The sequence below is a fragment of the Bufo bufo genome, chromosome 10 (genome assembly GCF_905171765.1).
Source record: "Bufo bufo chromosome 10, aBufBuf1.1, whole genome shotgun sequence".
NCBI lineage: Eukaryota > Metazoa > Chordata > Amphibia > Anura > Bufonidae > Bufo > Bufo bufo.
Genome location: NC_053398.1, coordinates 64,161,039 through 64,187,505, shown reverse-complemented (window position 1 = coordinate 64,187,505; position 26,467 = coordinate 64,161,039).

Here is a 26,467-nt window from a genome sequence, read left to right as displayed (position 1 = left end):
CGTGACACCCGCTATTTCTGTCCTGACTGTGCTGACCACCCTGCCCTATGCTATGGAGAGTGTTTCCGGAAGTACCACACACAGGTACACCTAGCATAGGGATCACATCTCACCAGGACAGGCACACAGGGCTATTAGGGCCCATTCACTCACAGCTGCTGCAAACCTCTCCTTTCACCTGGGATAAAGTGCATAACGTACTTCGCCACATCTTTGGGCGATTTGCGCTTTGCACATTGTCCCATGGGGAAGGAGAGGTTTGTTCTATAAAAGGTAAAAAAAACTAAACAAAAAAAAAAATACCGGTAAGTAAAAAAGTTAAATGTTCAGTTAAAAAAGTTTAAAAAAAGTTTCTATGTTCTGTTCAACAGTTAATAAAGTTATTGCTTTGCGGCCTGGTTTTTTCTTTTTTGTTTTGTTTTTTTTACCTTTCAGGTGGACCAACCGATCGACTAGCTGCAGCACTGATGTGCATTCGGACAGAAGCATTGCGCTGCTGTCAGATTACACGCAAGTCGGTGTATGCGGCGCTGCAAGACGAGATTTCTCCTCTGCAGTAAAAGATACGTTTGCCGAGGCATATGAGCTGAGGAGGTGGCGGTGTTCATATACTTTGGCAAACACTTTGTATATATAAAAAAAAAAATCCCGGCAATGATTCATTCATCCACATCGATTGATGTGAATGGAGAAATCTGGTTTGCCAGGGCATACGAGCTGAAGTGGGTATGGATGTTGGGCGGAGCTCCTATGTCCTGGCAGACGCCTTTCCCCTCCTTTTTCTTTTTTTGGCAGAGATTTTTTCATCCACATTGATCGATGCGAATGAAGAAATCTGTGCCCTTCATTTTTTTCTTTCAGCCCAGAGGCTGAACGGAAAAAAAAAATCTCATTACCCGTATGCTCAATATAAGGAGAATAGCAGAAACTCCTAATGCTGGGCATACATGTAATGATTGCGGAGACCCTCAAATGCCAGGGCAGTACAAACACCCCACAAATAACACCATTTTGGAAAGAAGACACCCCAAGGTATTCGCTGAGGGGCATATTGAGTCCATGAAAGATTGAAATTTTTGTCCCAAGTTAGCGGAAAGGGAGACTTTGTGAGAACAAAATCAAAAAAATCTATTTCCGCTAACTTGTGCCAAAATTTTTTTTTTCAATGAACTCGCCATGCCCCTCATTGAATACCTTGGGGTGTCTTCTTTCCAAAATGGGGTCACATGTGGGGTATTTATACTGCCCTGGCATTTTAGGGGCCCCAAAGCGTGAGAAGAAGTCTGGTATCCAAATGTCTAAAAATGCCCTCCTAAAAGGAATTTGGGCACCTTTGCCCAGCTAGGCTGCAAAAAAGTGTCACACATGTGGTATCTCCGTATTCAGCAGAAGTTGGGGAATATGTTTTGGGGTGTCATTTTACATATACCCATGCTGGGTGAGATAAATATTTGGTCAAATGCCAACTTTGTATAAAAAAAATGGGAAAAGTTGTCTTTTGCCAAGATATTTCTCTCACCCAGCATGGGTATATGTAAAATGACACCCCAAAACACATTCCCCACCTTCTCCTGAGTACGGAGATACCAGATGTGTGACACTTTTTTGCAGCCTAGGTGGGCAAAGGGGCCCACATTCCAAAGAGCACCTTTCGGATTTCACAGGTCATTTACCTACTTACCAGACATTAGGGCCCCTGGAAAATGCCAGGGCAGTATAACTACCCCACAAGTGACCCCATTTTGGAAAGAAGACACCCCAAGGTATTCCGTGAGGGGCATGGCAAGTTCCTAGAATTTTTTATTTTTTGTCACAAGTTAGTGGAAAATGATGATTTTTTTTTTTTTTTTTTTTTCATACAAAGTCTCATATTCCACTAACTTGTGACAAAAAATAAAAATTTCCATGAACTCACTATGCCCATCAGCGAATACCTTGGGGTCTCTTCTTTCCAAAATGGGGTCACTTGTGGGGTAGTTATACTGCCCTGGCATTCTAGGGGCCCAAATGTGTGGTAAGGAGTTTGAAATAAAATTCTGTAAAAAATGACCAGTGAAATCCGAAAGGTGCTCTTTGGAATATGGGCCCCTTTGCCCACCTAGGCTGCAAAAAAGTGTCACACATCTGGTATCTCCGTACTCAGGAGAAGGTGGGGAATGTGTTTTGGGGTGTCATTTTACATATACCCATGCTGGGTGAGAGAAATATCTTGGCAAAAGACAACTTTTCCCATTTTTTTATACAAAGTTGGCATTTGACCAAGATATTTATCTCACCCAGCATGGGTATATGTAAAAAGACACCCCAAAACACATTCCTCAACTTCTCCTGAGTACGGGGATACCAGATGTGTGACACTTTTTTGCAGCCTAGGTGGGCAAAGGGGCCCACATTCCAAAGAGCACCTTTTGGATTTCATAGGTCATTTTTTACTGAATTTGATTTCAAACTCCTTACCACACATTTGGGCCCCTAGAATGCCAGGGCAGTATAACTACCCCACAAGTGACCCCATTTTGGAAAGAAGAGACCCCAAGGTATTCGCTGATGGGCATAGTGAGTTCATGGAAGTTTTTATTTTTTGTCACAAGTTAGTGGAATATGAGACTTTGTATGAAAAAAAAAAAAAAATCATCATTTTCCACTAACTTGTGACAAAAAATAAAAAATTCTAGGAACTTGCCATGCCCCTCACGGAATACCTTGGGGTGTCTTCTTTCCAAAATGGGGTCACTTGTGGGGTAGTTATACTGCCCTGGCATTCTAGGGGCCCAAATGTGTGGTAAGGAGTTTGAAATCAAATTCTGAAAAAAATGACCTGTCAAATCCGAAAGGTGCTCTTTGGAATATGGGCCCCTTTGCCCACCTAGGCTGCAAAAAAGTGTCACACATCTGGTATCTCCGTACTCAGGAGAAGGTGGGGAATGTGTTTTGGGGTGTCATTTTATATATACCCATGCTGGGTGAGATAAATATCTTGGTCAAATGCCAACTTTGTATAAAAAAATGGGAAAAGTTGTCTTTTGCCAAGATATTTCTCTCACCCAGCATGGGTATATATAAAATGACACCCCAAAACACATTCCCCACCTTCTCCTGAGTACGGAGATACCAGATGTGTGACACTTTTTTGCAGCCTAGGTGGGCAAAGGGGCCCATATTCCAAAGAGCACCTTTCGGATTTGACAGGTCATTTTTTTCAGAATTTGATTTCAAACTCCTTACCACACATTTGGGCCCCTAGAATGCCAGGGCAGTATAACTACCCCACAAGTGACCCCATTTTGGAAAGAAGAGACCCCAAGGTATTTCGTGATGGGCATAGTGAGTTCATAGAAGTTTTTATTTTTTGTCACAAGTTAGTGGAATATGAGACTTTGTAAGAAAAAAAAAAAAAAATCATCATTTTCCGCTAACTTGTGACAAAAAATAAAAAGTTCTATGAACTCACTATGCCCATCAGCGAATACCTTAGGGTGTGTACTTTCCGAAATGGGGTCATTTGTGGGGTGTTTGTACTGTCTGGCCATTGTAGAACCTCAGGAAACATGACAGGTGCTCAGAAAGTCAGAGCTGCTTCAAAAAGCGGAAATTCACATTTTTGTACCATAGTTTGTAAACGCTATAACTTTTACCCAAACCATTTTTTTTTTACCCAAACATTTTTTTTTTATCAAAGACATGTAGAACTATAAATTTAGAGCAAAATTTATATATGGATGTAGTTTTTTTTGCAAAATTTTACAACTGAAAGTGAAAAATGTCATTTTTTTGCAAAAAAATCGTTAAATTTTGATTAATAACAAAAAAAGTAAAAATGTCAGCAGCAATGAAATACCACCAAATGAAAGCTCTATTAGTGAGAAGAAAAGGAGGTAAAATTCATTTGGGTGGTAAGTTGCATGACCGAGCAATAAACGGTGAAAGTAGTGTAGGTCAGAAGTGTAAAAAGTGGCCTGGTCTTTCAGGGTGTTTAAGCACTGGGGGCTGAAGTGGTTAAAGGGAATCTGTCACCTAGTTTGAGCATATTAAACTGTTAACATAGCAATGTTCAATAAACTACCTTCATTCCAGCAAGGGTCTTCTTTCTTTTATTCAAGTTGTCATTTTGATAAAAAAGCGATTTTTCAGATATGCTAATGAACCTTCAAGGTGCCCAGAGGGGCGCTATTCCTCTCCTCTAGAGCCCAGTAAGGCCCCCTGCAGTGCCCAGCCCGCCTTTATTTCAAGCCCAGCACGCCTCCTCATAAATAAATGTACTCCCACATCTGAGCCGAACGGCGCCGCCCCCTCTGCTACGTCATGTAATTTATTCACCCCACGATTCTTGCATCCTCCTTCCATGCCCATGAAATCTCGCGCCGCCGCAGTATCGCCGACTGCCTGCGCCTGTCCGTGAGGGCAACAGCCTCAATAGTGTCACTGGGCATGCGCAGAGCCCAGTGACGTAATCAGAGCGCTGTTGCCTCTGCGGCTGCGCGAGATTTCATGGGCATGGAAGGAGGACGCAAGGATCGTGGGGTGAATAAATTACATGACGTAGCAGAGGGGGCGGCGCCGTTCGGCTCAGGAGCCAGATATTTTTGATTTACCCCCGACGCAGACGAGTATTGAAAAATCGCTCTTTGTAGAAGTCCAACCTATAGCGGCCTTGGCCGACAATGCCCCCTTGGAGTTCTTCATTTCAGGCAGTGGCGAATATTATTACGACCTGAACAACAAACCACTATTCCAGCTGATGCCTGTGTTGGATTGATTAATTACCCAATCGCCACCCTTTTTTGTCAGACGGACGTGACACTCAGCGACAGACTTATTTCACGCTCAGATAATTCGTATAGTTACAGAGCGTACATAGAGACTATTTTATCGTTCAATAAGTTTTTATTGAATATTTTCATTTAACCAGAATGATCAGTATACAAAGATCAGTGCGAAAGTACACATATGTCATAATACATTACTTTAGCATACAAAAATGTTAAACATGAGTATGCAGAGGCAAGGCACTACAGTGTATTCCAGGTTATTATATTGAATAGAGCTGCTTAGTACAACTTTAATACAGCTGAATTGTAAATATCTGGTAAAGTAGAAAAACATAGAAATGACAAGAAACGAAAACGACAACAGAAAGAAAGAAAGAAAAAAGGCTGAGAATTATGCAAAGATCAAGGCATTATAATGTGCATAGAGACTATTTTAAATTACAGCCCTCAAGCGCTGTCGTCGCAGTTTACGGCGGGCCTGTTCTATAAAGACACAGCTGGTCATCATCATGAAAGAACTCTTGGGGGTAACAATTTGGGGTTTAACAAAAGGGTTAGGGCTACCCTTTTGGGGCCCCTTTTTGGTGATATATTTAATCAACCAAAACTCGTACTGAATGGATTGGACCTGAAAATTAAACTGACCAGAAATAAAGATGCTTTCTGCCTGATGTCTGCAGATGCAGAGCATTTTAAAGTACAGGTATTACAAGCAACTCTGTATGTAAAGAGAGTTCAGGTATCCCCGGCTGTCAGAATAGGCCACAGTCAGGCCCTTCTATCAGCTACCGCGAAATACACCATAGATAGAGCCTGTCTCAAGGTGTACAGCATACCGTCTGGTACAAGAATTACGAATCAGGAGAATCTGTTTCTGGGGCAGCTTCCTAAAACAGTAATAATAGGTTTTGTTGAAAATGAAGCCTTTAGCGGTTCATACAATCGGAATCCGCTATGCTTCCACCACTATGATGTGAATCAGGCATCGCTGTACCTGGACGGCCAGCAGATACCCGCAAGGCCCTTTCAACCGAATTTTGAGACGGAATCGGCTGTCAGGGAGTACGCGTCGCTTCTCCATATATCGGGAAAACAGAGAAATGATAGTGGATTAGCTATAGACAGAGATGAATTTATAAACGGCTACACATTTTTTGCATTTGATTTGTCACCAGATCAAGAACCTGGTGGTCATTTTTCGCTCATTAAAACTGGAAATCTTAGAGCAGAGGTGCGGTTTGCAGTGCCAACACCCCACACAGTAAATATGATAGTTTACTCTATAAATACAAATATAGTGGAAATTAATAATAGAAGGGAGATAGTGTGTGACTTTTAACTAAGCATCCCTGCAGCTTTGAGGAATGAGTAATCTACAGCTTACGATTCTGGCTAAATCTGATCCGTATATGAGCCACCTATTCGCGGGTGTATTTCCGTGTGACTTTCTACCGGACGAGCCTGTGCTACAGAGGCCTGCTGCATACATTGTGAATACAGATGATTCCCGTAAACAGGGTAGTCACTGGGTCTTAATTATACTGTATGATAAGGACGCTATATTCTTTGACTCTTATGTGCTATCACCGACTTTTGAAATGTACCCTCGTAGCTTTATTCAATTTATAAAAAGGAATTGTGGGCGATATATCTATCAAAATAACCAGTTACAAGACATGAACAGTTGTGTTTGCGGTGAATACTGTATCTTTTTTTTATATTATCTGGCGCGTGGCGTCTCTTATAAGAGTATTTATATTTCTTTAATAAAAAATTTGATCATAATGATAAAATAGTTGAAATATTTATAAAAAATAAGTTAAGAGTCGACCTATGCATTTCTTTACCATGGTGTGTTTATCACCAGGTTTGCACTGCGTATTGTTGTTTGTTTATCTAACAATAAAGCTGTTGAAACCATTATCTGTTTGGTATGTTTTTATTTTTTATCTGGCCAATAAAGCTGTTGAAACTATCTGTGTGGGAATGTAAAAACCTGTTAGAAATGAGTCATACTGACCCCAGAGACCCCTTCCCCATCTACCATAATAATATCAAATACATAAGACCCCTGCCATGAGATGGCAATATTTGTTTATCTATCAATAAAGCTGTTGAAACTATCTGTGTGGGAATGTAAAAGTCTGTTAGAGATTACTCCTGACCCCAGAGACCCCTGAGGCATGTTCAGACACGCTTCTACCATAATAATATCAAATACATGAGACCCCTGCCATGAGAGGAGGTCGAATAATAATATCAAATACATGAGCCCCTTGCCCTGAGAGGAGGATGCTATCTATCATAATAATATAATGTGACATGTCCAGGCCCATATCTACCATAATATTATAATGAGCTGTTGGAAAAAATGTTGGGCATTCTTCCCAATGTTGCAAAAAAATTAGTTTTTTGGTGCTTCTGTTTAGAACGGCATTCATCTTGGCATTTTTTGGGGCCTTCAGTATCGGGGAGTTGGTGGCTAGTTCTGAGTCTTCTGAATCAAGTCTGTTGGTTTCGGATGTCGTAGTTTGTAAGGGCATGATAAAAATTTGAATTAGACATTCTAAGATGGATCAGTTGGGCCGGGGTCAATTTATTTAGTTAAATAGTTAGTCCAATTCTTTGTTGTGTCCAGTCAGAGCTGTTACAGCTTGGCTGGAAATTAGACTGGTAGTGCAAGGTACTTTTTTAATTCACTCTAATTTAAGCCCGCTAACGAAATTTCAATTCAATTCTTTGCTTAAGAAATGTTTAAGTACACTGAATATGAGTCACCTCCAGATATCCTCCCATTCTTTCCGAACTAGAGCGGCTACGGAAGCAGCTAGGATGGGACTAGAGGATACAGTAATTAGGAAGATACGCTGTTGGTCTTCTAACAGATATAAACTATATGTGAGACCAGATTTGTTGTTAGATTGATCTTCTTATGTTTTTCAGGTTTTCAATTAATCATATGGGTTATTGGACATTCGTTAATTTATTGGGCTCAGAAGAGAGCTGGGAGGAGGTTTTACTCTGAGAACTTATCATTTGAGTCCAATAAAATGCATATTTTTGGTGCAGTGTAAAGGGTTTGAAATGGAAGAATCTTATGAATGAAATTAAAAGATTGGCGGTTAAATGGCCTGCCCCGGATGTTTTATATTTGCATGCTGGGGGTAACGACATAGGCAGTATGAAAACTTTAGATTTAATATGGGAAATGAAAAAAGACATGGCCCTGTTGAATGCTCATTTCTGGATGCAACTCTGGTTTTCTCTGAGATTGTCCTGAGATTAATATGGTCTGCTAAAGATGGTTTGGTTTTTAATAAGATTAGAAAGCGGATCAACAGGTCCATGTCAACATTTTTGACAGTCTTAGGAGGTTTTAGTTACAGACACATTGATCTGGAAGGCTTTGTCCCAGGCCTATACAGGTTTGACAATGTGCACTTGTCAGAGGTGGGTTTGGATATTTTTAATTTGGGACTTCAGAATGCAATTAAAAAGTGGCTGTGTTTATTTATTTATTTTAAATTTTTTTTGGGGTGGGGGGGCATGCTCTGTTAGAGGCATGGCTTGTGGGATTTTGTCACCCAGCTAATGCTAGGTGGACTTTTGGTCAAGATTTATTGGTTATTGATGAGATTAATATGATCTATTTATCTATTTATGGTTATTTATTATTTATGCATTATTTAATTGAATATTTATTGTTGAAATTTTATGGGTAACCCCAAAATAAAGCAACACTGCCTTGTTTATCCAAATACATGTTTTTGCTTCTTATCTATTTAGAGCAGGCATGCTCAACCTGCGACCCTCCAGCTGTTATAAACTACAACTCCCACAATGCCCAGCTGTAGGCTGATAGCTGTAGGCTGTTCGGGCATGCTGGGAGTTGTAGTTTTGCAACAACTGGAGGGCCGCAGGTTGAGCATGCCTGATTTAGAGTATTATGTGAATTGTGTCACCATGCATGGGGCCCTCCAGAGCGTTTAGCTTGGGGGACTCATGGGGACACAGTCACTAGGATTATGTGTGGGTTTTTGTTTTAATGTTTTGGCTGTTCAGTGGTTTTTGTGTTCTCCCCCCCTTCCCTATGTTTGTGTTTTGTGTTCACAGGTCTTACCTGAGGTAAATCCTGTTCTAGCTGGTCTAGTTTCTTCTGCCTGGCGATGGTTCCTGATGATCCAGCTATTCATTGGTTCCAGTGTCTTGAGGCGGGATCATTTTTCTCAGCTGATTGGCTGGATCCTCTGGCGGCTGGAAACTTATTTATAAGAAGGGACATTGCCATTAGTACAACTTTATTAGGGTGGCTCACCTGATTATAACCATATATCGGGTGCTCAAAATCTATCTGATTCACCCAATCATCAAATTTAGGATCTATGATGTATTGTATAGACGAGCACTCCTCACCTGGTCTAATGCAGAGCTTTGTATTTATTACTTAAAAATATATATATTTTTAATTATTAAAAAATTCACAATGTATATATAAGATTATACAAATGAAATATATTAACTACTACTAATCTATTGGGACGTTGTGCAACATAACCTCCAGCAATCTATTCATGTACTGTTGGCAACACCAACAACCATAGAAGGATACTACAATTGTCCAACAGGGGAACAGCGACTACAAGACTACCGTATATTTATATATATATTTTTTAAATATATTTTTTGATTTTTCACCAAGAATTACCTACACCAGCTAATCCAACCTCACTAGAACCAATCTGTCCACCAAACAGACTGGACACTACCTTCCCTAATTTATTCTATATTTTATCATTTTTAACTACCCATTTTTCTATTGCACTTGCACTTTTTTCACTATCATTTGCACCATTTGCAATTAAGTTTGTATTGAATACATGTCCGCATCCATGTGGGAATCCTAATAAGCAACTGTACACGCCATTTGATTATTTCATTTGTATAATCTTATATATACTGTAGGAGAGTACCTGGGGTGGTGGTAGACGGGAGGTACGTGCCACCGGGGGTCCTGGCCCCGGTGGAGTAAGAGCCGGAAAAGTGCATTTTGCAGCGGTTATGCTGTTAACACGGCGGATCCGGGCCGGCTCTTACTGAGAGCAGGCAGAAATGCGGGTGGGTGCCTGTCTCCCCACGGTCCAGGCCAAGTTTTGCAGGGAAGGGTTAAAACCCGACCAGCAACAAGGGTGTGGTGTGCAATGTAGAGGCTTTTGTTCTCTGGCTGTGAGAGCTGGAGGTGAGCTGGGCTGTGTGCTAAAGCCTGTAAAGGACTGTTCGGGGAACCGCAGCTGAAGCCAAGATGGATCCGTGTTCCGTGGCTAGAAGCCGGACCCAGGGACTTACTTCACCAAGGAGAAAAAGGTGACATTACTCCTGTCTTTAAATAGATTTCGCTTTATGTGACGGAAACAGGCCTCAAGTAGCCGGCAGCAGTTTTGGGGCCCATTCCGGGACTTGCTGTGATTGAACTATTATTTTGCTGTTGTGTGTAACCACCCTCCCTATGAACTGCACCGCCTTTCACCTTTGCACTGTGTGAATAAACAAAGCACCGTGTTTTACACCAAGACCGGTCTGTGTTGCCTCCATACTGCACTCGCTACCACTGCCTACCAGAGCGTATCCCCACAATACATTGTGTATTTTTTTATAATAAAAAAATAAAAAAAAAGATTTTTTTTAACCAATAAATGCCAAACTCTGCATAAGACCAGGGGAGGAGTGCTCGTCTATACAATACATCATACATCGCCATTAGTACCTGGCAGTTTGAAGAAGATCAGGACCAGCGCCCCACCCTCCCTCCCCTATTTTAGTCGTGTTGCCTTTATTTGGGGGATTTTGTCTGGGTGGACTTTTGGTCAAGATTTAATGGTTATTTATGAGATTAATATTATCTATTTATGGTTATTTATTCTTTATGGAATATTTAATTAAATATTTATTAGTGCAATTTTATGGGTGACCCCAAAATAAAGCAGCACGGCCTTGTTTATCCAAATACATGTTTTGGTGTCTTCTTATTTATTTAGAGTATTATGTGACTTGTGTCACCATGGCACCGGCCAAGAAACCCAATCGTCTCAGTGGGGGGAGGAGTCAGAAAGAACTGGCTCCCCGGGCACACTGACCAGAATGGCCACGTGTATGCTTGCTTGCTTACGCAGTGACAGGCATATCGTTGACATCAAGCAGTCTGATGATTACTGGATAGCCATGCTTTTAAACCCTTGCTACAAAGGCAAAATGGAGGAATGTTTTCCTCTGGCAGAAAGGGAGGACAAATTATGTTACCGTTAGGAAACACTGTGTACACAGCTGGCTGCAGCACTGAAGCCTACTGCCAACGTGTCTAAGCGGGAGGGCCTCGCTCCCACCACCACAAGCAGCATCAGTAGCAACAGCCATTTCAGTCTCCTCAACATCATGGATCAGTTTTTTTCATTTGCTGCGCCAGGCTGAGGCCAGTCAGCAAGCCGACAGCTCCAGCCTCAATGCCCAGGTTCAGGCGTACCTAAACTATGGCCAGTCTCTGCTGCATACCTAGTTCCCTGATCCCATGGATTTCTGGGCAGGCAGACTGGAATAGTAGCCCGAACTGGCACAGCATGCTCTCTAACTTCTTTTTTGCCCTGCCTCCAGTGTCATCTCGGAGAGGGTTTTGTTCAGCATCGTGCAGGGCGTGGTGACACCCAACTGGATCAAGCTGTCCTCTGCCAGTGTCCAAAACATCACTTTTGTCAAAATGAACCAAGCTTGGATTCAGGAGGATTTTCACACTCCTCCGGTTGATTCCGATGTATAGACCTTGCCCAACCTCGTCTTTCTGGTGGTGCCCCATCTTGGCATTGTTGCTGTCTGTGTCACGGTCCCTCCCATGACAGAGGTGAGAAGATCTGAGAGACTGGCAGCACGTGAGGGTATCTGACAGTCTCTCTGTTTTCTCCTTGCAGTGTTGTTGTTTGGTAATGACCACACCTCTTGTCAGGTGCAGCTTGTGGTCATTATTGAGACTCTATTTAGTTCTGACTCACACTGCTTACCATGCGGTTGATATTTCCTGCTGGAGTTGATTAAGTTGGTGTGTTGTTCATTTGGATCTCCTGCTCCTCATCCTTCTTTAAGCTAAGTGCATTTTGTATTGCATTTTGTTGTTTGCTTGTGTTTGTTTTTTTCTAGGCCTCAGGGATAGGGATCGACTGATTATCGGAAGTATCGATATTATAGGCCGATATTCAGGATTTTGTACATTATTGGTATCGGCATCTAACCTTGCCGATATACCGATAATGCGTATAAAGCGAATACTAGTGAGTAGGGTTGAGCGAACCCGAACTATAAAGTTCGGGTTCGTACCGAACTTTAGGATTTTTGGACCCCGGACCCGAACCCAAACATTTCCGTAGAAGTTCGGGTTCGGTGTTCGGCGCTTTCTTGGCGCTTTTTGAAAGGCTGCAGAGCAGCCAATCAACAAGCGGTTAACTGTCTGACCTTAGAAGCCATCACAGCCATGCCTACTAATGGCATGGCTGTGATTGGCCAGAGCAGCATGTGACCCAGGCTCTATATAAGCTTGAGTCACGTAGCGCTGCACGTCACTGTGCTGTTACAAGTGTAGGGAGAGGATGCTGCTGGACTTGTGATTTCAGGGATAGAATAGGAGAGGATCTAACTCACCGATCTACAGAGAAATAGTTGTGTGGGTGCAGTGCACAATCGTTTTACCCTGCCCTGAGGCCATTGACCAAAAAAAACAAAACTTTTATAATTCTGTTAGTTAGGTGGGTGGCGGCGGCGGCAGCCATTTTATGCAAGCTCAGTGCACCAGCACTGCATCTGAGCTTTTGGGACATTGCAAATCACCATTTTTGGGAAAACTACAACATTTGGATTAGTCAGTGTGCAATTTAAGGTAGAAATACACCCATAATTTTTTGGGGTTTGAAAAACACACTTTTTTTTCTCCAAAAAACAGTATTTTCATGATCTGCAAGTGTTAAATTCAAGTTTAATATATACAACATTCATATTCTGTTACCAAAAAAACACATTTTTGGCAATCTACAACATCTGGATTAGTCAGTGTGCAATGTAAGCTAGAAATACACCCATCATTTTCTGGGGTTTGAAAAACACACTTTTTTTAAAAAAAACAACACTATTTTCAGGACTTGCAGCATCAGCACGTGTGAAATTACAGGCTTATATACTACTGTCAAATTCAGTTGTTAAACAAACACTCGTTTGGCCGAAAAAAATTTAGTTGCCAGCCTTTAATGCAGATGTCATTGTGAGATACACCCTTAATTCATTTGGGTTAGATTCAGAGATTTGAAATACCGCCATTTGGTGCACCAATATTGAATTCAGCCCTACACTGGTTCAGGCCCTGTGAGATACCCCCTCTACATACAGGGGTTTACTTAAGGGATTTTAAATACAGCCATTTGAAATACAGCCATTTTGGGCAAAGAAATATTTACTTCAGGCCTACACTGGTTAAGACCGTGTGAGATACCCCCTCTACATACAGGGGTTTGATTCAGGGATTTGAAATACAACCATTTGAAATACATCCATTTTGTGCAAAGAAATATTTAATTTAGGCCTACATTGGTTCAGACCGTGTGAGATACCCCCTCTACATACAGGGGTTTGATTCAGGGATTTAAAATACAGCCATTTGAAATACATCCATTTTGGGCAAAGAAATATTTACTTCAGGCTTACACTGGTTCAGACCGTGTGAGATACCCCCTCTACATACAGGGGTTTGATTCAGGGATTTGAAATACAGCCATTTGAAATACAGCTATTTTGGGCAAATAAATATTTACTTCAGGCCTACACTGGATCAGACCATGTGAGATACCCCCTCTACATACAGGGTTTTGATTCAGGGATTTGAAATACAGCCATTTTGGGCAAAGAAATATTTACTTCAGGCCTACACTGGTTCAGACTGTGTGAGATACCCCCTCTACATACAGGGGTTTGATTCAGGGATTTGAAATACAGCTATTTGAAATACAGCCATTTTGGGTAAAGAAATATTTACAACAGGCCTACACTGGTTCAGACTGTGTGAGATACCCCCTCTACATACAGGGGTTTGATTCAGGGATTTGAAATACAGCCATTTGAAATACAGCCATTTTGGGCAAAGAAATATTTACTTCAGGCCTACACTGATTCAGACCGTGTGAGATACCCCCTCTACATACAGAGGTTTGAATCAGGCATTTGAAATACAGCCATTTGAAATACAGCCATTTTGGGCAAAGAAATATTTACTTCAGGCCTACACTGATTCAGACCGTGTGAGATACCCCCTCTACATACATAGGTTTGAATCAGGCATTTGAAATACAGCCATTTGAAATGCAGCCATTTTGGGCAAAGAAATATTTAATTCAGGCCTACACTGGTTCAGGCCGTGTGAGATACCCCCTCTACATACAGGGGTTTGATTCAGGGATTTGAAATACAACCATTTTGGGCAAAGAAATATTTACTCTTAGGCCTACACTGGTTCATGCCCTGTGAGATACTCCCTCTACATACAGGGGTTTGATTCAAGGATTTGAAATACAGCCATTTGAAATACAGCCATTTTGGGCAAAGAAATATTTACTTCAGGCCTACACTGATTCAGACCGTGTGAGATACCCCCTCTACATACAGAGGTTTGAATCAGGCATTTGAAATACAGCCATTTGAAATACAGTCATTTTGGGCAAAGAAATATTTACTTCAGGCCTACACTGATTCAGACCGTGTGAGATACCCCCTCTACATACATAGGTTTGAATCAGGCATTTGAAATACAGCCATTTGAAATGCAGCCATTTTGGGCAAAGAAATATTTAATTCAGGCCTACACTGGTTCAGACCGTGTGAGATACACCCTCTACATACAGGGGTTTGATTCAGGGATTTGAAATACAGCCATTTTGGGCAAAGAAATATTTACTTCAGGCCTACACTAATTCAGACCGTGTGAGATACCCCCTCTACATACAGAGGTTTGAATCAGGCATTTGAAATACAGCCATTTGAAATACAGTCATTTTGGGCAAAGAAATATTTACTTCAGGCCTACACTGATTCAGACCGTGTGAGATACCCCCTCTACATACATAGGTTTGAATCAGGCATTTGAAATACAGCCATTTGAAATGCAGCCATTTTGGGCAAAGAAATATTTAATTCAGGCCTACACTGGTTCAGACCGTGTGAGATACACCCTCTACATACAGGGGTTTGATTCAGGGATTTGAAATACAGCCATTTTGGGCAAAGAAATATTTACTTCAGGCCTACACTAATTCAGACCGTGTGAGATACCCCCTCTACATACAGAGGTTTGAATCAGGCATTTGAAATACAGCCATTTGAAATACAGTCATTTTGGGCAAAGAAATATTTACTTCAGGCCTACACTGATTCAGACCGTGTGAGATACCCCCTCTACATACATAGGTTTGAATCAGGCATTTGAAATACAGCCATTTGAAATGCAGCCATTTTGGGCAAAGAAATATTTAATTCAGGCCTACACTGGTTCAGGCCGTGTGAGATACCCCCTCTACATACAGGGGTTTGATTCAGGGATTTGAAATACAACCATTTTGGGCAAAGAAATATTTACTTCAGGCCTACACTGGTTCATGCCCTGTGAGATACACCCTCTACATACAGAGGTTTGATTCAGGGATTTGAAATACAGTCATATGAAATACAGCCATTTTGGGCAAAGAAATATTTTATTCAGGCCTACACTGGTTCAGACCGTGTGAGATACCCCCTCTACATACAGGGGTTTGATTCAGGGATTTGAAATACATCCAATTGAAATACATCCATTTTGTGCAAATAAATATTTAATTTAGGCCTACACTGGTTCAGACCGTGTGAGATACCCCCTCTACATACAGGGGTTTGATTCAGGGATTTGAAATACAGCCATTTGAAATACAGCCATTTTGAGAATAGAAATATTTACTTCAGGCCTACACTGGTTCAGACTGTGTGAGATACACCCTCTACATACAGGGGTTTGATTCAGGGATTGGAAATATAGCCATTTGAAATACATCCATTTTGGGCAAAGAAATATTTAATTCAGGCCTACACTGGTTCAGACCGTGTGAGATACACCCTTTACATACTGTCGTTCTATTCTACTATTAATTAAACACCCATTTAGGGCAAGATACTAAATTCGAAAAAAATATGAGGAGAGCGTCAAATAAGGGACGTGGCCCAGATCGTGGTGCTGTTGGTGGAGCTCCTGTTGCAGGGAGACGACGTGGTCGATCTGTGCCAGCTACACGCACAAGTGAAACCCCTTCCTCAGGTGTGAGTAGGTGACAAAACCTGCAGCGGTATTTGGCCGGGCCTAATGCTGCTCTACGAATGGTGAGGCCTGAACAAGTACAGGCGATAGTAGATTGGGTTGCTGACAGTGGATCCAGTTCCTTTACATTGTCTCCCACCCAGTCTCCTGCTGAAAGACCACAGTTGGCACCTGCAGCCGATGTTCACAGTCTTTCACCTCACCCCCTTGCAAATCAGCCAAGCAGTCTGAGCCCCAAGTCATGCAGCAGTCTCTTCTGCCTTTTTATGACTCTGTTAGCAGGGTTTCCCAGGGCCATCCACCTAGCCCTGCCCTAGAAGTGGAAGAGATTGAGTGCACTGATGCCCAACCACTTATCTTTCAAGATGAGTACATGGGAGGACCATCGCAGCACGTCTCGGATGATGACGAAACACAGGTGCCAACTGCTGGGGCTTTCGAAAGTGTGCAGACCGACAAGGAAGGCAGGGGTGAAGACTGGGTGGAAGATGATGTGGAGGACGATGAGGTCCTCGACCCCACATGGAATCAAGGTCATGCGAGTGACTTATGTAGTTCGGAGGAAGAGACGGTGGTCGCACAGAGCCACCAGCACAGCAGAAGAGGGAGCAGGGTGCAAAAGCGGAGCGGCTGTCCTCTAGACAGTACGCCTCCTACTGCCCACCGCAGCAAGGGAACGAGCACACCAAAGCCAGCCACAAGGAGTTCCCTGGCGTGGCAGTTCTTCAGACAATGTGCTGACGACAAGACACGAGTGGTTTGCACTCTGTGCAATCAGAGCCTGAAGCGAGGCATAAACGTTCTCAACCTGAGCACAACCTGCATGACCAGGCATTTAAGTGCAAAGCACGAGCTGCAGTGGAGTAGACACCTCAAAAACCAAGAAAGGTCTCTGGCTCCTCCTGCTTCCTCTTCTGCTGCAGTCACGGCCTCTTCATCCACCTCTGGAGTGACAGTGCCACCTGCCACCCTGCAAGCAGAGGATCTGCCAGCAACACCAACACCTGGGTCACCAAGCATCTCCACAATGTCCCACGGAAGCGTTCAGCTCTCCATCTCCCAAACGCTGGAGAGGAAGAGGAAGTACCCCCCTACCCACCCGCTATCCCTAGCCCTGAATGCCAGCATTTCTAAATTACTGGCCTTTGAAATGGTGTAATTCCGTTTGGTGGAGACGGATAGTTTTAAAGGCCTTATGGCGGTGGCTGTCCCAAAGTACGTTCGGCCCAGCCGCCACTACTTTTTAAGGCGAGCCACCCTTCCCTGCACAACCAAGTAGGGGACAAAATCAGGTGTGCACTGCGCAACGCCATCTGTGGCAATGTGCACCTGACTACGGATTTGTGGACCAGTAAGCACGTCAGGGCCATTATATCTCCATAACAGCACACTGGGTAAATGCAGTGGCGGCTGGGCCTGAGGCGGATAGCAGTTTGGCGCATGTCCTTCCACCACCGAGGATTGCAGGGCGCTTCAGTTTGCCTCCTGTTGCTTCCTCCTCCTACTCTGCTTCCTCATCCTCTACCATCCTCTCCTCATCCTCTACCTCTACCAGCTCCTCATCCGGTGAGCGTAACAACACCTTCACCACCAACTTCAGCACATCCAGGGGTAAACGACAGCAGGCAGTTTTAAAATGTATCTGTTTGGAGGACAAACCCCACACCACGCAGGAGCTGTGGACAGGCCTTGAACAACAGACCGATGAGTGGTTTGGGCCAGTCAGCCTCAAGCCCGGCCTGGTGGTGTGCCATAATGGGCGAAATCTCGTAGCAGCTCTGGGACTAGCCGGTTTGACGCACATCCCTTGCCTGGCGCATCTGCTGAATTTGGTGATGCAGAGATTCCTTAAAAATTACCACGATATGTCAGAGCGGCTGCATAAAGTGCGGGCCTTCTGTGCGCGCTTTCGGCGTTCTCACCCTGCTGCTGCTCGCCTGTCAGCGCTGCAACGTAACTTCGGCCTTCCTGCTCACCGCCTCATATACGACGTGCCCACAAGGTGGAACTCCACCTTGCACATGCTGGCTAGACTGTGCCAGCAGCAGCAGGCGATAGTGGAGTTTCAGCTGCAGCACGCACGGGTGAGTCGCTCGGCAGAACAGCACCACTTCACCACCAATGACTGGGCCTCCATGCGAGACCTGTGTTCCTTGTTGCACTGTTTCGAGTACTCCACCAACATGGCCAGTGCCAATAACGCCGTTCTCAGCATTACGATCCCACTTCTATGCCTCCTTGAAAAAACGCTCCTGGCGATGATTGAAGAGGATGTGGCACAAGAGGAGGAGGAGGAAGAGGGATCAATTAGTAGGGTTTCCGGCCAGTCATTCCCAAGTGGCTCCGAGGGTGGGTTCCTGCATCCATAAACCCAAGGTACACAATTGTCCAGCCAGGGCACAGTTCTGGAGGATGACGAGGTGGAGGATGATGAGGAGGAGATGGAGGAGGAGGAACCATGTTCACAGCAGGGTGACACACAGACCAGCTCATGGCCATCACTGGTGCGTGGATGGGGGGGATACAGAGGATACAGACGATGCACGTAACACAGAGGACAGCTTTTTGTTGCCTCTGGGCAGCCTGGCACACATGAGCGATTACATGCTGCAGTGTCTCCGCAACGACCGCTGGGTTGCCCACATTCTAACTTGTGCTGATTACTGGGTGGCCACGCTGCTGGATCCCCTTTACAAGGACAACGTACCGTCCTTAATTCCGTCACTGGAGTGTGATCGTAAGATGCGCGAGTACAAGCGCACGCTGGTAGACGTGCTGCTGGTGGCATTCCCACCTGACAGCGGGGGCACAGTGGAAGCACAAGGCGAAGGCAGAGGACGAGGAAGAGGTCGCCAATGCAGATGGGGCACCGCCAGCACCTCAGAAGGCAGGGTTAGCATGGCCGAAATGTGGAAAAGCTTTGTCAGGATGCCACAACAACCAGCACCACCAGCTGATATGGAACGTCTTTGCAGGAGGCAGCATTTCACCAACATGGTGGAGCAGTATGTGTGCAAACGCCTACACGTACTGAATGACGGTTCTGCCCCCCTTCAACTTCTGGGTCTCCAAATTGGGCACATGGCCTGAGCTTGCCCTTTACGCCTTGGAGGTGCTGGCCTGCCCTGCAGTCAGTGTATTATCTGAACGTATGTTTAGCACGGCAGGGAACGTGATCACAGACAAGCGCAACCGCCTGTCTACAGCCAATGTGGACAAGCTCACGTTCATTAAAATGAACCAGGCATGGATCCCTCAGGACTTGTCTGTACCTTGTGCAGAATAGACATGTATACCGGCACTAACCAGCCATTGTTATACTGCAGCGCAATTGCTCATGTTTGTATTTTGGATATTTCACACTCTTTTGGAGTGTACCTTAATTTTAAAAAATTTAATTAAAACCAAAAACCTGTGTTGGCTATCTCGTCCTCCTTCACCGCCGCTTCCACCTACTCCCCTACGTCCACCGCCTCCTCATTAACATTTTCTGGTGAAATTAACCAATTTGTGGGTGTATAGTACCACTGCTATACCTAGTAGGCCGGTAAAAAATAAAATAAAATTGTCATTAACATTTCCGGGTGAAATTCACCAATTTTTGGGTTTATAGTACCACTGCTATACCTAGTAGGCCGGTTAAAAAAACTAAAATTGTCATTAACATTTTCTGGTGAAATTAACCAATTTTTGGGTGTATAGTACCACTGCTATACCTAGTAGGCCAGTAAAAAATAAAATAAAATTGTCATTAACATTTTCTGGTGAAATTAACCAATTTTTGGGTGTATAGTACCACTGCTATACCTATTAGGCCGAATAACAAAAAAAATAAGTTTCTCAGTTACATTTTCAGTTGAAATTCAACAATTTTTGGGTGTGATGTACCACTGCTATACCTAGTAGGCCGGTTCACAAAAAAAAATTATTTGTCAGTTACATTTTCTGGTGAAATTCAGCAATTTTTTGGTGTGAAGTACTACTGCTATACCGGTAAAAAAAAAAAAAAACAATTGTCAGTTACATTTTATGGTCAAATTCACCAATTTTTGGGTGCAATATACCCCTCCTCTACCTAGATGACAGCTTAATAAATTTCAATAATTTTTATTTTACATTTTCAGGTGACAATAAACAATTGTTTTCTGTCATAGACCCCTGCTCTACCAAGTAGACAGGTTAATTAATTTCTGTAATTTTTCTGTTACATTCTTGGGTTGACATTATACAATTTTAGACGTGAATAACATTCCTGAAATGCTTCTTTAATTGATGCGCGCCACCTCCTTTGATTCAATGCTTAAACTTAAACAAGTTGTACCACATTTAAGCTTCAATACTTTGTCCCGCATTTCCGCTATACTCTTTTGGCCAACATTTGCGCCTCAATAGCTTTTCCCACAATTCCGTTTGACTCTTTTGGCCCACATTTGGGCTTCTGTAATTTGTCCCACATTTGCGCCATAGCTTTTCCCACATTTCTTCTCGATTCCAATTTTTTAAAATAAATTTATCTCCCTTAAATTTGGTCTTTTTTTCTCACGCTTCCTCTCCGGCCTGGAACCCTGATTCCCCGCTACCCGTAATCACTATGGTAGGCGCATAAAAGAACATTGAAATTTGATAGAGCAGATATCAAATTAGATCGTGAACATCACGGGGACGTGCGACATGGTGGGGCAGTAAGTATGCACACGCCTACACTAACTAACTGACAGGGGTCAGCCCCTGCAACTTCTGGGTCTCCAAATTGGGCACATGGCCTGAGCTTGCCCTTTACACCTTGGAGGTGCTGGCCTGCCCTGCAGCCGGTGTATTGTCTGAACGTGTATTTAGCACGACTGGAGGGTTATATTTCCCAATGTTTTGGGGTGTACCCTAATTTAAAAAAATAAAAATACATTTTAAAACAAAAAGCAGTGTAGGCTACCTCCTCCTCCTCCACCACCACTTCTACCTAAACCGCCACATCCACCACCTCCTCAACCTCCTACTCCATATGGACCTGGTCCTCCTAGATCAAGATTATTATTTTTTATTTTTACGTATTTTATGTAATTTAAAGTCATTTCCCTATCCACATTTGTTTGCAGAGCACTTGCCATGCTCTTAACCACATTTTGACAACATTTGCAGCCCTCTAGCCTTTCCATGACATTTTTACAGGCATTTTAGTGCTCAAAAGTTCGGGTCCCCATTGACTTCAATGGGATTCGGGTTCGGTGTCAAGTTCGGGTCCCGAACCCTAACATTTTTTGGCCAAACCCGTCAAACCCGAACATCCAGGTGTCCGCTCAACTCTACTAGTGAGCACTTCCATTATGGAAGAGCGCACTAGTATGCATCGGGTCCCGGGAGCAGGAAAGAAGTGCAGCAAACGCTTCCGATACTCACCCTCCCTGGTCTACTATGATGGGGCCCGCGCTGTCCTGACCCTGTACAGCGTCAGGACGTAGTGCGCGCACTATGACCTGACGCTGCATGCTGTCAGGTGACAGTGCATCGCGGGCCGGAGAACACAGGGGAGTGAGACGCGGACCCGGAGATGAAGAGGAGCCACGGCGCAGGAGAGATGAGGAGATTTTTATTTTATTCTTCTGAGGTCTGATAGGGGTTAATAAAGGTCTGATCTGAGGTCTGATAGGGGTTAATAAAGGTCTGCTCTGAGGTGTGATAGGGGTTAATAATGGTCTGATCTGAGGTCTGATAGGGGTTAATAAAGGTCTGATCTGAGGTCTGAAAGGGGTTAATAAAGAGCTAAAGTCAGTGAGGAGGGGGGGATGGTGTGGAAATTGGCATTTGCCACTAGTATATTATAAATGTAAATTATAAATTGACAACCAACTACGGATTTTATTAATTTATCATTTACATTTATAATATACTAGTGCCAAATGCAAATTTCCACCACCTCAGTGGCTACCAACTAGTATAATATATATTATGAGACATAAAATATCTGTATAAATTATCGGCCTGAAAGTTCACAGATTATTGGTATCGGCTCTAAAAAATAAATATCGGTCGATCCCTGCTCAGGGAGACACTGGTTCCTTCATCTGGGAAGGAACCAGTAGTTTCATTCCATGTTACCACTCCTAGGGCTTTCCAGAGTCTCCAGGGCTAAGGTTCCAGGGTATGAGTATTTCCACCTTCAGGGTCTACTCATATTGACAGGAGTCAGGGAGAGGTCTAGGGATTCCTAGAAGGTCTCAATCCCTCTCCCTTAGCTTTGAGGGCTAGACTCCGGTCTATTTCCTTCTGTGTGTTATCTGGTGTTTTCCCCTCCCCATTACCTGTGACAGTCTGCTGTCTGCCTATTATATTATAACATTCTGTACAGATGCCTGCATCATGCTACTAATGCCTCTCAATCGTCAGTTTATGTGTATTCACTTTTCACATGGTTGAAATGGAATTATTTATTTTAAAGAAGTTGGTTTGCAGATAGTGATGAGGAGCCACAAAGGAATGACCAAGACAAACAACCAAAGATAGAGATGTCGAGAACATAAAATTTTCCGTTCGCGAACGGCGAACGCGAATTAATGCACATGTTCGCGAACAGTAGAACCGCCATAGACATTAATAGGCAGGCAAATTTTAAAACCCACAGAGACTCTTTCTGGCCACAATAGTGATGGAAAAGTTGTTTCAAGGGGACTAACACCTGGACTGTGGCATGCAAGAGGGGGATCCATTGCAAAACTACCATGGAAAATTACGTAGTTGACGCAGAGTCTGGTTTTAATCCATAAAGGGCATAAGTCACATAACATTCCTAAATTGTTTGGAATAACGTGCTTTAAAACATCCAGTGTGTGTATACGATCAGGTATGATGTTGTATCGATCAGTTAGTGTAAGGGTTACGCCCGCTTCACAGTGACAGACCAAACTCTGACAGACCAAACTCCCCGTTTAACGCGCCGCAAACAACCGCAAAAAGTTGTCGTCAATAGTTGACACACTCATGACATAAATTTTATTCCTCTATGCGTCAATCTTGGTGTAGTGATGACTGTGCTGGTGCGCACGTTCGGGAGATGCAGGCGATGGCGGTTTTTCAAAGCCTATGGTCGTGCTAAGTTAGTTCAGTGACAGTTAAGTGACCCAGAAAACAATAATTCTGCAGTGTGGGCCATTGTTGGGCTAGTAGTAGTTGGCCCTATATGAGTGGTGGGCAGTGGGCACAGTACTGTCTGTGGGCCTGACACTCACTGGCAGGCAACTGCAATTTTATATCAAGACACGGAGGCTCATATTTGCTTAACTCTTTCTTTACTGAACATTTAGCAGCAAAGATAACTGAAGAAAAAATATCAGAGTAACCATGGCAACAACTCCACCCCCATAGCCCCTATATAAGGCGCATCACCACATGAACACTTCCTCTTTCTTTGCTGCTTCAGCTCAGATAAGTGGATGATTTATTTGCTGTTTCATTTGCTGTCTTCATATATATATCTACATTTCTTTGTACTTATATTTTATTAGTACCTTAGTTACACTATTTCTATCCTAGTCTTTTTCTGGAAGACTTGTCTTCCTCCATTTTCTCTATATCCTATATTTAATATATTTTTCTTCCCCTTCCTTCGGGGGTTAATAGCGTTGTTGTTATCTGTTTTCTCTGCCTATTTGCGCTGTCGGCGCATTGTTAGGTTTTTTCCCCATTCCGGCGTCCCATTTTGAGCTATTGTTCCCTTTGGGGTGCCTCGGCCATTTTACTTGTTCCCCTTCTCCCCCCCCCCTTCTTCCCCCCCCCCCCCCCCCTTCTTCATTACCTTTATCCTTGTTCCCGCTCCGTCTTCCCGGGCTTTTGCGGCACAGTTCTCTTCAGGCGCCGAGATCTCGCGATACTGAGCGAGATTCTCGGCCGCAGTCGTTTTGTCTCCGTTCACCTCATTGGCTTCGGGTGAAGGGGAGGAGTCTCGTCGCCACTCTGCATCGCTGCGGCTCCCTTCCTCTCAGTTCTCAGCTCCGGATTCTACAGTACAGTTATTCTTTTTCTGTTCTTCCTTCAGCGCCGTTATTTCTGTCTGTTGGGGTGACTTACTCCTATAAATAGTCCCTGCCAGCATGTCTAACGTCCCTGTGTCCCCGGCCAGCTCTATTCAGGTGAGGCACTCTGGTCATGTTTCACCAGTCCCTCCCCATGGGGTTAATGAGGTCTCTGCTCAGGAATTACAGGCTGCTAACCTCCAGCAGTCTATTTCTGAAGCTGTTGTAGCTGCTATGAGCTCAGTGTCAGTGTCCTTATCCCAATCTATCTCCCAGGCCCTGTGGGCTCAACCTATCACTGACATGCCCCCTCCTGCCTCCAGAACACATGTGAATGTGGGCTCTGTCCCATCTAATGAATGCGCGTCTAAGTCGCGCAAAAGAGCTAACCCTCGCCCGGCAGAAAGGGTGCGATCTTGGAAAACCGCACGGTCTCAACCGGAGCCGGTTTCTGATTCAGACGCAGAGTCTGTTGAGGAGGCTTATGATGATTACCCCCCTTATGATGTGGCAGTTGATCCTGCTATTGAGGATGACCCGTCTTATGCAACGGGGACGGGTGTTGACCCTATAGTGTCCGACAAAGATGCTATCCTGGATCCCATGGGGGACCCTCTGTTCGACCCCGACCAATTGCACCATCCGAGGTCCTCTGAATGGCTTCCAGCCACTCATGTGGCTCAGTATCTGGAAGCAAGGATCCGTAGTCCCCTGTCTAAAGAGGCTCGCAGTAAATTACGGGCGGAATGTCCGCGACCTCTGATTCCGCACAAAATATGCGAGACCCCCAGCGTGGACCCTAAAGTGGTTCAGTTCCTTGCTAAAACGGGGTTCAACCCGCGCAAGGGGTTGGACTCAGCATTGAAAGCTTGCCAAGTCAAGCTGCTTGATTTGACCGGGCCTTTGGCAAAAATCTTTGATCTTGCTGAATGTGCTAAAGCAGCGGGCACACAGGTTGACCCTGAGACCCTCAGTGGTTGGGCCCAAAGGGCTATTTGTCTGACTGGCAATATAAATACTTCAATTGCCATTGAAAGAAGAAAGGCCATATTAATGAAAATTGAGCCAAAATTAGCCAATTTATCCCTATCAGAATCTGGGAAAGAGGCCCAAGGTCTCCTCTTTGGGGACCCATTCATAAAAGAATTAGGAAAATATGTTGGGGCTTTCACGGCCCTTGATAAAGCGCAAAGCTCCATGCGCCGCGTTTTCCAGACGTGTTTTTCCTCCAGGGCCGGCAATCCTAGGAGCCGACTGTCCGGCCGATCCAACTTCCAGCCCAGGGGTACGGGCTGTGGCTCCTTCAATTACCGCCAGTCGCTGCAGGATTCAAAGTACCAACCTACCTTCTTCCCGTCCCGCGGAGGTTCTTCTCGCTTCAGAGGATTCCGAGGCGCTTCCGGGTCTAGACGCCCTTATGGTAAGTCGTCCTTGTGTGTCGTCTCTGATTCCCCAACAGGTTGGGGGAAGGATCCGTCTCTTTTCCCATGCGTGGTCAAAGATCACCTCAGACCAGTGGGTTCTCTCTACGGTCCGGGGTTTTACCATCGAACTGGTATCCTCCCCAACGAACCTTCCCGCTATTCTATGGGGTCCAGTCTCAGACCAAACGCTTTTACATGCAGAACTTTCGTCCCTTCTATTCAAAGGAGCTATAGAGTTGTCCCCCGATCCTCACTTGGGGGTGCTGAGCAGCATCTTTTTGGTACAGAAGAAAGGTGGCCAGTTCCGACCGGTCATAAATCTCAAACATTTGAATGTCTTCGTTCGCTACAAACATTTCAAAATGGAGGGCATCCATCTTCTAAGAGATATGCTTCTTCCAAGAGACTGGTTTGTCAAGTTGGATCTGAAGGATGCGTACCTTACGGTTCCGATAGCTCCTTCATCCCGAAATCTCCTTCAGTTTTTATGGAACGGTCAGACATGGAGGTTTACTTGCCTCCCGTTTGGCCTATCCTCCGCTCCGTGGTGTTTTACAAAACTCTTGAAACCGGTAGTGGCTTGGCTCAGAGCGAGAGGGGTGCGTCTAATCATCTATTTAGACGACATCCTGATCATGGCCCAGAATCCTTCCCTTCTGTTAGATCATTTGGAAATGGCCAAATCCCTTCTTCAAGGGCTAGGTTTCATTCTCAATTTGGAGAAGTCGTGCCTCATACCAGCCACCAGGGTAGAGTTCCTGGGTTTTGCCATAAACTCTTTGGATCTATCCCTCAGTCTTCCTTTAGCCAAAGTCAAGTCTATCCGCAAAGAGATTCGTCATGCGTTATTGCTCCCTCAGTTATCCCTCCGACACCTGGCTCGCCTGATCGGTCTTCTCACTTCTTCCATTC